The following is a 12,247-nucleotide window of genomic DNA, read 5'->3' as shown; positions in this document are numbered from 1 at the left end:
GTTTGCATCAGTGTCAGCCCCTTGGTGGTTTCTCAGATTCGAAATCTTGGGCACAACATTTGCTTTCTTTCTTTTCAAAGGACTTTGAATTTCCATGGTCTTCGACCATTGTGTGTTAGCTTGGGTATCTATGGCCAGGGCTGGCTTCTTGGACACGCAACCAGTGCAGTTACACAGAGCTGGCACTTAGAAGTGTTTGGGGTTTAATGCTCTGCAGTCACAACCTTGAAATTCTTAATCACTTTATCTTGAATGTATGTTTTTTAAGTGAAATTTAATGGGCCCATGGAGCAAGCCCAAGGGTCTTGGAGCCTCAGTTCCTCCACAGTCCTGCCTCCCATCCTCTCCCCACCTCCTCTCTGATGCCCACTCCCCTGACACCTCGGCTCTCCCCAGCTAATCCCATGACTGCTGCCCACCTCTGTGGGGGCAGCAACCTCATTGCGAGGAAGAGATGAGGAAGGAATCCTGTGTTCCATCATCACCATCCACCCCTCACCCCCATGGGTGCCTGGACACTGAATAGGAGACCATTAGGGTCAGGGACTTTGTTTAACAAAGAGGTTTTGGGTTTTGCTTGTTTGTTTTTATTTTTAATTTCTAGCTCAATCCTTGGACTAGAAATAATGGCTTTTATATCTAATCGACTGCACCAAATTTATCTCTCTTCAAGTCATCATGTGTTATAATAATTACTTTATCCTACTCTTCAACATCCATCGATGATCAAGTTGGTTGGCAATGTGATCATTCTGGACACTTGACACAACCACTCATGCACTCTCAGGAAACTATAACCAGTAAGTGAGGAAATTTTTTTTTTAATTTTTCAAATTTATTCATGAGAGACACACAGAGAGGCAGAGACATAGGCAGAGAGAGAAGCAGGCTCCCTGCAGGGAGCCAATCCCCTGGTCTGGCTCAGCCACTGAGCCACAGAGGTGTCCCCAAAGAAATGTTTTAAAGAGTGGAAAGACTAGCTGCCTCCAGGGGCAGTTTAGACTCAATGATGAAAACCCACTTTTTTTTTTTTTTTTTTTTTAAGTAGGATCTACACGCAATGTAGGGCTTGAACTCACAACCCTGAGATCAAGAGTCACATGCTCCAATGACTGAGCCAGCCAGGTGCCCCTTAAAAAAAGAAAAAAATAAAACATGCTTTTTTTTTTTTTTTTTTTTTAAGAACCAGTGAGGGAATGAGAACAAAATAACATCTGTTTCCATCATGCTCTTAAGGTTCTGTAGCGATCAGCATATTTTTACTTAATCTTTAGGGTGTGGGTCAGATCTCCTTGGGAGAGTCTCTCCCAACTGATTGAAGAATTCCTGTCATGCTGAGGTCGAATAATTCTCCATCTATTCATAAACACAGATGGAAGCCTTTAGACCTTGAAATATTTTAATTTACACACGGTAGTTTAAAGTCACTCTTTTCTCCTAATGCTGCCCTAAGCTTTCTTGGAGAATTATAAACAGGAACAAATCTTAGCTCACATAGAAACAAGTGGCAGACCAAAGGCAGGGCTTCCCACAGAGAAGTGAAACCTACAGCATACCCCGAAATAGGGGGGAAACGTTTTCCTCCGCAGAGTGAAGCCTAGCCGCATTTGCATTCCCTCCTCCTTGGAGCCCCTTGCAGCACCCATGCCGGTGTGTTAGCCATCCTTATCTGGTGCGGGTGGTGCGGGCGCACAGTAGGAATTCAATCTTTGCACTTAAGTGAGTGACACGCCATCAGATGAAAGCAACCCAGGCAGCAATTGATTATTAAATGGGGGAAGCAAGCGTTTGAGTAGATGTCATATTTTATGTATTATATGTCATATCATGTGCACCTTAGTCCTGGAATATGCACATGTTATGTTTTTTAAGATTTTATTTATTTATTCATGAGACACAGAGAGAGAGAGAGAGGCAGAGACACAGGCAGAGGGAGAAGCAGGCTCCGTGCAGGGAGCTGATGTGGGATCCCGGGACTCCAGGATCACACCTGGGCCGAAGGCAGAGGCTCAACCGCTGAGCCACCCAGGTGACCCGCATGCCCATGTTATTTAATGACCACTTGCCAAACTTCACTTTTAGCAAATGGTCTGGATCTGAAGACTTACTCTTCTTTCACTGAAAATAGAGCGTTCCTTAGCCTCTTGCTGCTGCCAGGGCTCTTTCAACCTTTTTCTTAGGATGGTGAGAAACAGGTCTTGATTAAGAAGCATTTGGAGGGGGATCCCTGGGTGGCGCAGTGGTTTAGTGCCTGTCTTTGGCCCAGGGCGCGATCCTGGAGACCCGGGATCGAATCTCACGTCGGGCTCCCGGTGCATGGAGCCTGCTTCTCCCTCTGCCTATGTGTCTCTGCCCCTCTCTCTCTCTCTCTGTGACTATCATTAAAAAAAAAAAAAATTAAATTAAAACTTAAAAAAAAAAAAAAAGAAGCATTTGGAGGGATGCCTGAGTGGCTCAGCGGTTGAGCATCTGTCTTTGGCAGATGGTGTGATCCTGGAGAACCGGGATCAAGTCCCACATCAGGTTCCCTGCATGGAGCCTGCTTCTCCCTCTGCCTGTGTCTCTGCCTCTCTCTTTCTCTGTGTCTCTCATGAATAAATAAATAAAATCTTTAAAAAGAAAAAAAAGAATTTGGATTGTTCTCAATCTTGTGGCCCTCTAATATGAAGGCCTGCTGGGGAGACTCCGAAATTGTAAACACTTTCTGGTAACTTTTTCACCCACAAAACATGCAACTTAAGATGGTCCCATGGTAGGGGGGATCTTGATGAGCCTACTCTATGATCTGTATTCTATCTTCTTCAAAACACAAGTTAAGGGCGGAGGCCCGGGGCGTGATCCTGGAGACCCGGGATAGAGTCCCACGTCGGGCTCCCTGCATGGAGCCAGCTTCTCCCTCTGCCTGTGTCTCTGCCTATCTCTCTCTCTCTCTCTCTCTCTCTCTCTCTCTAGTAAATAAATAAAAAATCTTATAAAAAAAGAAGGAAAAAAACCCACAAGTTAATGGCCCGATTGATTTTTCATTTAATAAAGATTTACTAATGGGTCACTCGGACTTGTCTCTCAGCCTTTCCCAATAAGACTGGAAGTTAAAAAAAAAAAAAAAAAAAAAGATGTGGTGCCTGGGTGGCTCACTCCCAGCATTGGATTCCACACCCCAGGTGGAACCTACTAAAAAAATAAATAAGACTGGAAGTTCCCTAGAGGAGGGATAGTTTCCTTTATAACTAGCACCTAACCATGAATTAGATGCTACAATATTAAGTGAGCCTTTAGTGAGGATTGGAGAAACAAAGATTCTCATCTGTTAATGGCAGGATGGGGAGGCGGAAGATGGCAGTAAATTGATGGGGCAAGACGGAGGGCAACTTTGCAATATCCATCAAAAACTGTATCAACAGGGCAGCCCAGGTGGCTCAGCGGTTAAGCGTCCCCTTCAGCCCAGGGCCTGATCCTAGAGACCTGGGATCGAGTCCAAGTTGCAAAACATGCAACTTAAGATGGTCCCATGGTAGGGGGGATCTTGATGAGCCTACTCTATGATCTGTATTCTATCTTCTTCAAAACACAAGTTAAGGGCGGAGGCCCGGGGCGTGATCCTGGAGACCCGGGATAGAGTCCCACGTCGGGCTCCCTGCATGGAGCCTGCTTCTCCTTCTGCCTGCAACTCTGCCTCTCTCTCTCGGTGTGTGTCTCTCATGAATAAATAAATAAAACCTTTAAAAAAAAAAACAACTGTATCAACAGGGACGCCTGGGTGGCTCAGCGGTTGAGTATCTGCCTTTGGCTCAGGCCGTGATCCTGGGATCCTGGGATCGAGTCCCACATCAGGCTCCCAGCGAGGTGCCTGCTTCTCCCTCTGTCTCTGCCTTTCTCTGTGTGTCTCTTATGAATAAATAAATAAATAAAAACTTTTTAAAAACAATTTCACTTCTGAAACCTATATAGTTTCATACATACATATCTATTTGTATCCTATAGATAAACACATACATGAGTGATATGCCATGTGTCTAAGCCTACTCATCGTAGCAACTTTGTAACAGCAGAAGTTTAGAAAAGTCTAAATGTTCATCAATAGGGATAGGTTGAATAAATTATGGTACAGCCATACAGTGTGATACTATGCAACTGTAAAAAAGAATGAGAAAGTTTTGAGTTAGAGGCTGTAAAGTTTAGGGGTTAGAAGCAAATATTCTGGAGTCAGGTACTTGGTTTCCAATTATTAGGTGTGTGACCTTTAATTAGGCATTTATCAAAAAAAATAATTAGGCATTTATCTTCTTAGGTCTCAATTTTCTTGCCTACAAAATGAGGGTCATAGGGGAACCTGGCTGGCTCAGTGAGGGGAGGAGCATGTGACTGTTGATCTTGGGGTCATGAGTCTGAGTCCCACATTGGGTGTAGAGATTGCTAAATAAATAAACTTTAAAAATATTTAAACCAAGTTATGAGAATTACAACGGCATCTACCTCATAGGATTGTTGTGAGGATTAAATAAGTTAATGAATATATAGTGTTTAGAGTGTTGGTACCTAAGGTGTGAAAAACACGATATATTCAATGATCAAAGCAAGGGGTATGGGGATCCCTGGGGGGCTCAGTGGTTTAGTGCAGCTTTCAGCCCAGGGCCTGATCCTGGAGACCCGAGATCGAGTCCTGCGTCTGGCTCCCTGTATGGAGCCTGCTTCTCCCTCTGCCTGTGTCTCTGCCTCTCTCTCTCTGTGTTTCTTACACACACTCTCTCTGTGTTTCTCATGAATTTTTTTTTAAACTCTTGGCCTTTTTTTTTTTTTTTTAAGATTTTATTTATTTATTCATGAGAGACACAAAGGCAGAGACACAGGCAGAGGGAGAAGCAGGCTCCATGCAGGGAGCCTGACGTGGAACTCGGTCCCAGGTCTCCAGGATCATGCCCTGGGCTGAAGGCAGTGCTAAACCACTGAGCCACCCAGGCTGTCCGTTTATCATGAATAAAAAAATAAATAAATAAAAAATCTTAAAAAACAAAGCCAGGGGCAGAACAGTAGACAGAGTAGGCTACCATTTGCGTAAAAAAGAGTGGCAATAAAGGCTGCCTATACCTAGGTCTTTATATTTGCATAGAACACCTTTGGATAGATACAGAGGGAATTATGACATTAGTTGCTTTTAGAGGGGGAACTTGGTGTTTGGAAGAAAGATAGAAAGAACAGTTTTCACTGTATACTCTTTTAAAAAAAGATTTATTTATTTTAGAGAGAGAGAGAGAAAGCATGAGTCGGGGTGGGGGTAGTGGGAGAGAGAAAGGGAGCATCCTCCAGCAGACCATGTAAGCCTGGAGCCCCACACGGAGCCCGATTCCAGGACCCTGAGATCATGACCTGAGCCAAAATCAAGTCTGCCACTTACCAGACTTAAGGCACCAAGGTGCCCCCTCAGTGTATTCTCTTTTATACCTCTGGATTTTAAAGCATCAGAATTATTACCTCGCTCAACAACAAATTAAAATTACACACAAATTCACACACAGAGTTATCTCCTATAGTTTTTGTTTTAATTGAGGTGAAAGTCATATAACATAAAATTAGCCATTTCACAGCGAACAATTAAAATATATTTGATTTTAATTAAAAAGCAAGAGCTTATGCTGAGTGAAATAAGTCAATCAGAGAAGGACATACATTATATGGTCTCATTCATTTGGGGAATATAAAAAATAGTGAAAGAGAATAAAGGGGAAAGGAGAAAAAATGAGTGGGAAATATCAGAAAGGGAGACAGAACATGAGAGACTCCTAACTCTGGGAAACGAACTAGGGGTGGCAGAAGGGGAGGTGGGTGGGGGGTGGGGGTGACTGGGTGACGGGCACTGAGGTGGGCACTTGACAGGATGAGCACTGGGTGTTATTCTATATGTTGGCAAATTGAACACCAATAAAAAATAAATTTATAAAAACAAAATAAAAAATTAAACTTAAAAAAAAACAGCAAGAGTCTTTTACAAGACATTACCATTTTCTGGGACGCCTGGGTGGCTCAGCGGTTGAGCATCTGCCTTTGGCTCAGGTTGCGATCCCAGGTCTCGGGATCAAGTCCCCCATGGGGCTCCCTGCGTGGAGCCTGCTTCTCCCTCTGCCTGTGTCTCTGCCTCTGTGTGTCTCTCATGAATAGATGAATAAAATCTTAAGAAAAAATTACCATTTTCTGTCTCTCTTACCTTGGCATCGGTTCCCCAATCAATCCATCCATCAAGGTCTAACCCCAGTGTCCCCACCTCTTTGACATCTTCCTTAGAAACTGTTGGAGCCAGTCGAGGGCTCTTCTGAATCTACCCAGAATCTACACTGCGTTGGCCTAGGAACTTGACCCTGTCTTGGAACCCTGCAAAAGGCCTGGCCGCGCAGCTGCCCCGGAGCTCCTCGCAGTGAGCGCAGGCCCTCCTGGCCCCTGGCTCCTGGGCTCCCCCTGGCCGGTCGGAAAGCCTTCCTTCCTGCCCGAGCACCTGAGCCTCCGGACCCTGGAAGCCTCTGGAAAGGAACCTGTGCCCTCTACAGGACCTCCTAGGAAGTGCTGAGCCAGGAAGTCTCAGGCCTCCCCCCACTCTCCGCTTTACCGAAGACTCACATCAGTACCTGCTTTTGCTAATGAAAAAAAAAATCTGAAGACAATTTTTGCTTTTACGAAATGGGAATTGCTTATTTGCTTACGCCATTTCGGCTTACGACAGGCTTCATGGGAATGCTGACTTGCCCATAGCTGGAGAAACGTGTATTCACAGCACAGGCTGGGTGTTCCCTCAGCTCGGCACCGGATCCAGGAAGGTGATGAAGGAGGAGGAGGCTGGGCTCCTTCCTCCTCTGTCCTCCTAACCAGCTCTCCGCTGGGCGCACTGGCTCCACACACTCAGGCCTCATGCCCTAGGAACTCGGCCTGCGCCAGCTGGGCCACCCCTACCTAAAGGTGGTGGGGGTGTCACAAGCCCAGAGAAGGGAAACCACTTGCCTGAGATCACACTGATCAGTGCCACCCTGGGATTTAGTTCTGTGACACAGTCTTCTTTCTGAGCATGAATTCTCAGCCAGAGGGGTCTAATGCAGGCAACTTAATCTGGTTATTTCTGAGCTTTATCTTTGTCACTTTAAGTCTTCTAAGCCAGTCACAATCGGTTTCAGAGCTCCCTTCTGTGGTTTTTTCTCCTACTTTCTGGGCTAAATTAAAGGCCCCAGGGTGTACAAAGCCCCAGCCAGGCCTGGGGGCAGGGGTGGGGTGGGATGGGCAGGGCAGGTTGCCTATCTCCCAGACTCAGTCCCATTGCATGTCCTGTGTGTTCATGGGCAGGGAAGGTGTCTGCTTCAGAGGGTGCAGACTTGGGCCTGCAATCAGTCTGGCCTGCCCCTGTGCAGCTGGCTGATGTGGCGATTCCTTAGAGATGCAGCTCAGTCCTCATCCCTGGGGTGGTTTGTGCTATATCTGTAAATGGGCATTTCCCCTGTGAGGCAGCCTCCCAGTGGCACCTTGGCTCTCTTTCTTCTTTCTTTCTTTCTTTCTTTCTTTCTTTCTTTCTTTCTTTCTTTCTTTCTTTCTTTCTTTCTTTCTTTCTTTCTTTCTTTCTTTCTTGATTTTATTTATTTATTCATGAGAGACACAGAGAGAGGCAGAGACACAGGCAGAGGGAGAAGCAAGCTCCCCATGGGTAGCCTGAGACTCAGTCCCAGGACCCTGGGATCATGCCCTGAGCCAAAGGCATATGCTTAACTGCTGAGGCACTCAGGCATCCCTCTTTTTTTTTTTTTTTTTTTTTTTGTTGTTTCCTAAGATTTTATTTGTTTATTTGAAAGAGAGAGAGAGAGAGAGAGAGCACAAGAAGGGAGAGGGCCAGAGGGAGAAACAAACTCCTTGCTGAGCAGGGAGCCTGATGTGGGCTTGATCCCAGGGCCCGGATATCATGACCTGAGCCAAAGGCAGACGCTTAACTGCCTGAGCCACCCAGGCTCCTCATTAGCTGTTTCCTAATTACTTTCTGGGTCTCATTTGGGGGCCACCGAATACTCTGGATCATTTCCAAAACCACTGGGAGACACAGAAGAGTCAAGAGGGGCTCTTGCAAGGTCTCTAGCATCTGGAAAGTCCAAGCCACAATTTCAACTACTCTATGCCTAGAGGCAGTGGAGGGAGCTTGTCATCAGGGCCACCACACTCTGAAAGTCCCCTATGGGATGCCAGAGTCAGGCTAGCTCTTCCCTTCTCTTGGTTTCCCTGAGCGATGGGGTAACTGTGGGGCAGGGTCCTTGCAGGGATGCTATCTGCTTCTCACTCTGCTCTTTCTCTCCCAGGCTAGCTCTCTCCCCAGCTCAGAGCCCAGCACATGGTGTGTGTGTGTGTGTGTGTGTGTGTGTGTGTGTGTGTGTGTGTAGAGGAGGAAGCAGCAGGCAGAAAAACCTGTTATTTTGTTTGGCTCCTCCATTTCGGATTTCTCTTGACTCATTCCAGGATGATAGAAGTCAAGAGCTGGCATCTGACTCAAAGATGATCTCCAGGAAAGAGGAATGAAAAAAGCTTGTTGATATCTCAAAGTGTCAAGATGGACACGACTCCATGCTTTCCGTGCTGTCCGATCCTGCGGAGGCTGCATATATCACAACATAAAAATAATGTATTATTCCTCCTTCAATTTTAACTGAGACCAGGGCATTATATTTAGATCTTAAAATTTCTGGTACTCTAGCGCTGGTTGGGAAAAATCAAGGGACCTGACAATCCAGGCTGTTATGCTCTAATTTGAAGGAAGACAGCATTGAGAGAACCTTCTCCTCCTTCCCAGTTTTGTTCAGGGCTGCTTCTGGTCTGAAACTGCAAGAAGGGTGGGAGAGCACCTCCTTTCCCACAGAGGAGGGTTACTGGTGCACGGAGCCTAATCATCTTAGAGGGAAGAAGGAAGCTGGTGCAGTCAGAGGGGCCAGGAGAACCTTCTTAAATGCAAACAGGCTGTGCATGCCTCCCTGCTGGGATATTTGATCTCTGTTGAAAGTGCAGTCAAGCCAGTTTTGAGCTTGGCTGACCCATTCCCACTCACTGGGAACCTGAAAGGCTCATTGTTCAGGTGGTTGTAAAAGAACACAGAGGTCGTGAAAGGCCTCACTGTTTTATGTCTGAACTGGTTATCTGTCCCAAGGTGAAAATGTAATCAAAATTGTTTTTTAAAAATCCTTTTTGAAAAAAAAAATCCTTTTTGTCCCCCCCCCCCCAAAAAATCCCCCCCCCTTTTTTTTTAATCCTTTTTGTCCAAAGGCAAAAAGAGAATGCAAGGAATAGAAACGGTTGAGCTGAAAAGAAACATCTCTGTATTTTTTACAGAGTAACTTTGCCGCTGGAGCCCTGTTAATGGTTGGCCATTTCCCTGTTTCCCTCCCGAACACTGGGGTCTATTCACCATTCATTCACCTGGTCCCTGGAACAGATTCCAGGGGCAGCCAAGTAAAGCAGCAAGCAAGGCAATCTCAGATGTTGCAAATATCTTACGCAGGTTTAAGAAATCTGAAAAGAAGTTTTGTGGCTCAGCTGAAACGGGGATGGGGGGTCCGAAGGAGGGAGGGGAATCCATTTCTTCTCCCACCTCCTGTGAGACAACATGGACTGAAGAGAAAATACTAAGAGAAACTTAATCTGAAGCTACACAAGGTTAGAGAAGCAACTGATTCATTCCCCCCCCCCTTTTATTTCTTTTTTCTTTTTTAAAGCAATCTCTACACCCAACATGGGGCTCAAGCTCATGACCCTGAGATCAAGAGCTACATGCTCCACCAGCTGAGCCAGTCAGGCACCCCTCCTTCACCCCCCTGATTTTTAAAAAGAAGTTTCTTTGCTCTACTTTCCCCGCAGTCTCCTCATGTGCCAGGGCAACACCTTACCCATCCCCAAAGGAAAGGCTCTGTCCCCCTTGATCAGAAGAGGGGCACCCCACATAGGCCTGTGAGGATGACCTCAGAGGGAGCAGGATGTGCAACCAGCAAGAGCCAGGGCTTTGCCCTGGGGTGACACTGCTGGTTCTAGCACAAGCAAGGGTGGGAGATGAGGCTGGCAGGACAGACTGGAGCTAGTTTATGGGCTCCTGGGTGCCAGGCTGAGGACTTTGAAATTTACCCTTAGGTATGTGAAGCTATTGAAGACTTTTTACATCATTTTTTCTTTTTCTTTCTTTTTTTTTTCTTTTTCTTTTTTAAAAGATTTTATTTATTCATTCACAAGAGACACACACAGAGAGGGAGGCAGACACAGGCAGAAGGAGAAGCAGGCTCCACGCAGGGAGCCTGACGTGGGACTCTATCCCAGGTCTCCAGGATCAGGCCCTGGGCTGAAGGCGGCGCTAAACCGCTGAACCACCCGGGCTGCCCCCCCCCCCCTTTTTTTTTTTTTAAGATTTTATTTATTTGAGAGAGAGCTTGAGAGAGCACACAAGCAGGGGGAGGGGCAGAGGGAGAAGGAGGCACCCCACTGAGCAGGGAGCCTGGTGCAGCTCCATCTCAGGACCGGGATTATGACCTGAGCCGAAGGCAGCCACTTAACTGACTGAGCCACCCAGGTGCCCTCATTTTTTTCTTTCTTGTTTTAAATTGCTTTTTTTTTTTTTTTAAGATTTTTTTTAAAGATTTTATTTATTCATGAGAGACACAGAGAGGGAGGCAGAGGGACATGAATAAATTAAAAAATAAATACATAAATAATAAATTTTAAAAAAGAGACATTGAAATGTCAACTGAGTGAGTGACCCTTGCCTTTGCTATTTTTGGTATTACTAGCTCAGACTTTATTCTCTCTCTCTTTTTTTTAAGATTTTATTTATTTATTCATGAGAGACAGAGACACAAGCAGAGGGAGAAGCAGGCTCCATGCAGGGAGCCCGATGTGGGACTCGATCCCGTGACTCCAGGATCACACCCTGGGCGGAAGGCGGTGCTAAACCGCTGAGCCACCTGGGCTGCCCTCCACTTTCCTAAATCTATTACCTTTTTAAACATTTGTACTTACTTTATTACTAGTAAGGTTGATATTTTGTTTTCAGGGACTCCTGGGTGGCTCAGCAGTTGAGCATCTGCCTTCGGCTCAGGGCGTGATCCCGGGATCCTGAATCGAGTCCCACATCGGGAGCCTGCTTCTCCCACTGCCTATGTCTCTGCCTCTCTCTGTGTGTGTCTCTCATGAATAAATAAGTAAATCTTTAATAAAAAAATTTTTTTTGTTTTCATATGGCTATCAGCCATTTATATTTTTTGAGACTTGTCCACTCATGTACATTGCTCATTTACACTTTCAAAGAAATTTATCGGGATGCCTGGGTGGCGCAGCGGCTTGGCGCCTGCCTTTGGCCCAGGGCACGATCCTGGAGACCCGGGATCGAGTCCCACATCGGGCTCTCGGTGCATGGAGCCTGCTTCTCCCTCTGCCTGTGTCTCTGCCTCTCTCTCTCTCTGTGTGTGACTATCATAAATAAATAAAAATTAAAAAAAAAGAAATTTATCTTATTATTTATTACCAAAGTATTCCATGTTCATTGTCAAATCATCTGCATCTGTCAAAAGTCACCGACATCTTATAACAGAGATAACCAATGCTAATAGTTGAGTTAGAACATCGTCTGTATGTGTGGACATATGTAGATGCATGTTTTGCAAAAGTGGACCCTTAACACAGATACTGGTTTTACACAGATTATTTGTGAACATCTCAGCATGCCAGTAAATACCTAACTACGTCATTATAGGTAATGATCCACAACATTTGTTCGATTCTTGATCATTTAGGTAATAAATCTTTATGCCTGTGTCCAATTCTTTCCTTAGTGGGATCAGCCCACTTATTTGTCTTTAAATTTTATTCTGGGATATAGTAGTTTTATATTTTTAGTAGTAAAATTTATATGCTGATTTTCATATATTGAACCAGCCTTGCATTCCCAAGTTAAACTCCACTTAGTTGTGGAATATTATTCTTATTTTCTTTCTTTCTTTTTTTTTTAATTTTTATTTATTTATGATAGAGAGAGAGAGAGAGAGAGAGAGAGAGAGGGGCAGAGACACAGGCAGAGGGAGAAGCAGGCTCCATGCACCAGGAGCCCGATGTGGGATTCGATCCCAGGTCTCTAGGATCGCGCCCTTGGCCAAAGGCAGGCGCTAAACCGCTGCGCCACCCAGGGATCCCTCTTTTTTTTTTTTTTTTTTTTAAGTAGGCTCCATACCCAGCATGGACCCCAACATGGGGCTTGAACTCA

The sequence above is a fragment of the Canis lupus genome, chromosome 4 (assembly GCF_003254725.2).
Source record: "Canis lupus dingo isolate Sandy chromosome 4, ASM325472v2, whole genome shotgun sequence".
Taxonomy (NCBI): domain Eukaryota; kingdom Metazoa; phylum Chordata; class Mammalia; order Carnivora; family Canidae; genus Canis; species Canis lupus.
The sequence above is the reverse complement of the archived record's forward strand: the minus strand, read 5'-3'. Positions refer to the sequence as shown.